At 39.2% G+C, this 4,656-nt stretch overlaps 2 non-coding genes across 2 annotated transcripts; both read right to left on the reverse strand.

Annotated features, from left to right (window-relative positions):
- Positions 1 to 212: 212 nt before the first annotated feature.
- On the reverse strand, positions 213 to 319 carry LOC141636947 (small nucleolar RNA R71). The gene has a single exon (XR_012541512.1). It is a non-coding gene; the product is annotated as a small nucleolar RNA R71 (small nucleolar RNA).
- Positions 320 to 4,247: 3,928 nt separating this feature from the next.
- Positions 4,248 to 4,354, reverse strand: LOC141635821 (small nucleolar RNA R71). The gene has a single exon (XR_012540479.1). It is a non-coding gene; the product is annotated as a small nucleolar RNA R71 (small nucleolar RNA).
- Between the last annotated feature and the right edge of the window lie 302 nt (positions 4,355 to 4,656).

The following is a 4,656-nucleotide window of genomic DNA, read 5'->3' on the forward strand; positions in this document are numbered from 1 at the left end:
CCCATGCTCACCTTAGGAAGTTTAAGAGTAAAATTGCAATGATGAAGAGAAATGAAGTGCCCAAAAACACTTTGAGGTTAATGTTGTTTCCCTTTTCCTTGAGAGACAAGGCGGACCGGTGGCTAAACATTTATCCACCAAATACATTTACTACTTGAGTTGACTTGGTTAAAGCCTTCCTTGCCAAGTACTTCCCCCCTTCTAAAACCGCCATGCTCCGAAATGAAATTACCACATTTAAACAAGAAGACGGAGAATCTTTGGGAGAAGCATGGGATAGATTCCAAGATTTAATTGTTCGTTGTCCTCACCATGGAATATCCGCTTGGTATATCACTCAAACTTTCTTCCAAACACTATTGCCAAGAACGAAAGAGATGGTGAATACCTCAGCAGGAGGTTGATTTGACCACTTTGGAGAAGCCGATGGCATCGCTTTGATCAAGAAAATGGTGGACTCCGAAGCAAATTTTGGTACAAGAGGTAATATCTTGAGAAGAAGCAAGCCCCCTTCCGAGATCTTAGTGAATGTGGAGACTAATGCCAAACTTGATATGCCCAAGAAGAAACTTGAGGAGTTGAGTAGGAAGCAAGTGAACCAAGTTGAAATGATGCAAAGACCTACATGTGATTCATGTGGAGGGACGGGGCACACTTATGATATATGTGGCAACAACCTCTACAACAACAACTTTGAGAAGAACAATGTACAAGGTGTAAATGTCTTCAAAGCATTTAACAACTTCTCAAACCGACCACCAAAGCCTCCATTCAAAAACAATCAATGGAACAACAATGACAAATGGAATCAAGGGTATAACTAAGAGCAAAATCAAGGTTTTAACAACAACAATTTAGGATTTAATTAATGGAACAACAACCAAGGGAACAATCAAAGATATCAAGGCCAAAATCAAGGGCAAGGACAAGGTTACAACAATAATAAAAGGTACCAAGGGCAACACCAAGGGTTTAACCAAGGATACAAAGCGAATGATAACCAAGGATATCAACAGCAAGGGAACAACCAAACTTCGAACTCTAGGGATCAATGATATGGCTTTTCTCTTCCACTTGCTAACCAACCTTTCAATCAAGAGCATCCACCTCAAGCAAGTAAATCACTACGCCAAATATGGCCATCAATAATGAGCGTATCACAATGGTTTAATGCATATAATAACGACACTTAGATTAGCGTTTTCCAAATATTGGTGGAAACCTAGACTGCGCTAATAAGAACAACGAGTTCCCTCGAAAACCGTTGTTATTATAATGTGACAACGGTTGCTTAACAAACCGTTATAAAAAATATTTAACGGTTTCCAAAAACTTGTTATAGAATAACTCTTATCAACGGTTGTTAGGCAACCGTTACCGGTTTAAGAAAAAGACAATTCAAAAACCGTTACTAAATTAACACCAGCAACGGTTTGTGGTACCCGTTGTTATGTTATAGCTACGAGTTGCTTGTAACCGTTATTATTTTCTATTATGAGATAACGGTTTTTCAATTCAACCGTTGTCAGTATTTGATTAGATTTTTCAGTTTGACCACTGCATGCAAAACTTTATCAGAACTTTAATAAATATTCAATTTGATCAATAATATTCAATTTGACCAAAATAATTATATAAATATGTCTTCATAATGTTTTAGGTCAAAATCTAAATTATCAAACATTTATTCTTTAATTTCTCTCTAAATGTTTCTCTAAATAAAATATGGCCGATGTATCGGAGCTACAATCATGTTCTCGTTACGTACAACCTTTTACTTGCATTCTCCATAATCTCCCGATTCATTATGATGTGAATGGAAATGGTTTAAACCCTGATTTTGGGTGGTTGACGCAAATGCTTCGTGACTCTGGTTTCACCGCGGTTAAAAAGTTATACCCTGTGTCGACAAACAAGCATGGTTTTTTAGGCTTCACTTTTATCGAGTTTGACGAAGCCAAGTGCCATGATAGTTTTTGTCAGGCAAGAAAATTAGGGGCTAGATTTGCGGGAGAAGATGCGGGGAAAGAGGACTACTATTCAGATGATAGACAACAAGGCCCTTTATGCGTGTCCTAAATATGATGTTTTACACCCTATTTTACACGCATTTTAGAGCTCAATTATGTAGTTTATGCTACTATTTTCCCTATTTCCGTCTACTTAGGAGTAAAGACTCGGGAAGCGAACTTGGTGCGCATTTCAAGGCCTGAAAGATATAATTGCGAGAGTTTCAGAAGCGGATTACCAGCTACAGTGGTCTATAGACTGACCTACATGGTCTATAGACTGTCAGAATGCTGAACAGAAGTCTGCAGGAAAGAGGAGCAGTCGATCGACTGGTCTCATTGGTCGATCGACCACACCACGACTCTAACGCGCAAATTAAAACTAGAAGACGTGACAAAGCCCATGATAATTAGGTTATGAGGATTAGGTTACGTGATAATTCCTTTATAACGTGAATCAACTCCTCTGTATTGATTATCTAGTTCCTATCATACATATCTTTAGTTTACATACAATAAAATACATTAGCTATTCGTAGTTTAGAATTCTCAATAAAGTTCGTACCTTACTTTCGGATTCATCGCTTGTTCCTTTGTTTTGGTAATTCTAGTCCTTTAATTTCAGTATTGTTTTATTCGTTTCTTTATTTTTAGTTCTTGCTAGATAGAATCCCAAGCCCTAGTTACAGTTTTATGTGAATTTATTCATTCAATTATTTCAATTATGCAATCCATTATGCTTATTATCAAATTAGTTCTTGTTATTATCACTATTATGAGTAGCTAAATACCCTTTGCTAAGATGTAGGGGAGCTATAGCATAGATGGCGTAGAATAGGTGACCCCGGATTAGGGCATGGTCGACCGACTGGCTTAACTGGTCGATCGACTATGCCGTGTGGTCGGTCGACTGAAGTAGTTGGTCGATCGACCAGACCCGTGTCTGATTAGCATCTTTTGATTCGTTAAGTGCAATATTTAACAATGAGACCGAAAGGATACTTGTTAGATGCTTAGTTTTGACCAACCCGTAGATCGAGAGATAGGGGAGGGCATTAATTAATGAATTAAGATGACTAAATTGCTAATATCGAAAGATAAGTAATTTAGGCTTTAGGAATCACTTTTCAGGGCGAGAGCTAGTATTAGTGAGACCTAGGGACTAGTAGCATAGACCGAAAGGAGCTACTAGTTAACTTGGACCGAGAGGACATGTTTTACCCATCCTACACGACTGTATTTCGGACTTACCTAGGATTATGTGCCATCGCAGCTATAGTGAACCGACCGTCTTAGCTCCTTTTTATCATTTTCTTACACTTATTTCTATTGTTTGCTTATCTATTTTTGCATTTAGACTTAGATATTCTTCAATCTAAAACCCCCCAGAAATTCCATAGACTGAAATAAAACAACTTAACTCCCTACCTCCCTGCGGATCGACCCTTACTACCCCTTGCTAGTTGTAGTTTGGAAAATTATAAATATTATTTTTGATACTCACATCGACAGGTATCAACTTTTGGCGCCGTTGCCGGGGAGGCAGCGCTAGTTTTAGTTGTTTATTTATTTTAGTCTTTTCCTTAGTTTAAGGAACTTTTTGTTCCTTAAACGGTTCTCATCTTCTTATTGTAGTTTATTCTTATGCGTAGGTCTCAAAAAGGCGAATTATTTCCCCTTGATCTCGAGCTAGAGAGGACCCTGCGAGTTAAGAGAAGGCTATTTCAAGAAGCACAGTCCGAGGAAGAGCCTATTTCTCGGTCTAGTTTTTACGAGAACGAAATATTTGAAGAAAATCCACCACCATCTCCAGTATCTTCCACAGATACCGTTACTTCTTCAGATTTTCTAGAGATGGCTGAAGAAGCAAATATAGCCAGTCACTCCGAGCCAAAAGCTGAGAATCTCTATAAGGGATTCGCGTTGCCAGCCGGGACGGATAGAAAATTCGAAGCGAAACCGTCCTACATTAACTTGGTTGAGAGAAACCAATTTGGGGGAGCTACAAATGAAGATGCAGCTAAACATATGGAAATATTGACTGAATACTATTGTTCCATACCCCCACCAGCACGTGTGACCCAAGACCAGGTAAAAGAGACAATGTTCATCTTCTCGCTCCGTGATGCTGCTAGGGAGTGGTACCGAGATCTGGATCGAGCTGCCAATGGGATTACTGATTGGAATTCGCTGGCCCTAGCATTTTATAAGAAATATTTTTCTGCATCGAAGACCAATGCGATTAGAGCTCAGATCACTAGCTTTAAACAGAGTCCTGATGAAGATTTTCATGAGGCATGGGTTCGTTTCAAGAGACTAGTGCGATCTATTCCGCACCATGGGTTCGAGCAATGGAGCCTGTGCAATCAATTCTATAATGGGCTTTATGATGATCAGAGGGTTATCCTGGATGCCGCAGCTAATGGTAGATTCCAGGAGAATGTTGGAGAAACTAAGGGGTGGAAAATTATTGAAGATATGGCCACCCATAAAGCTGAGCATGGAAATTCTAGGGGAAATCAAAGGAGAGCTGCTGAATCTCTTTATGTAGCCGCATTAGAAGCTCTTACTGCGATATTTGACAAGTATGAGTTAGGAGGAGTTTCAAAGGGAGGTATTTACCAAGTGAACGCCATTTCAGATGGTC

The sequence above is a fragment of the Silene latifolia genome, chromosome Y (assembly GCF_048544455.1).
Source record: "Silene latifolia isolate original U9 population chromosome Y, ASM4854445v1, whole genome shotgun sequence".
Taxonomy (NCBI): domain Eukaryota; kingdom Viridiplantae; phylum Streptophyta; class Magnoliopsida; order Caryophyllales; family Caryophyllaceae; genus Silene; species Silene latifolia.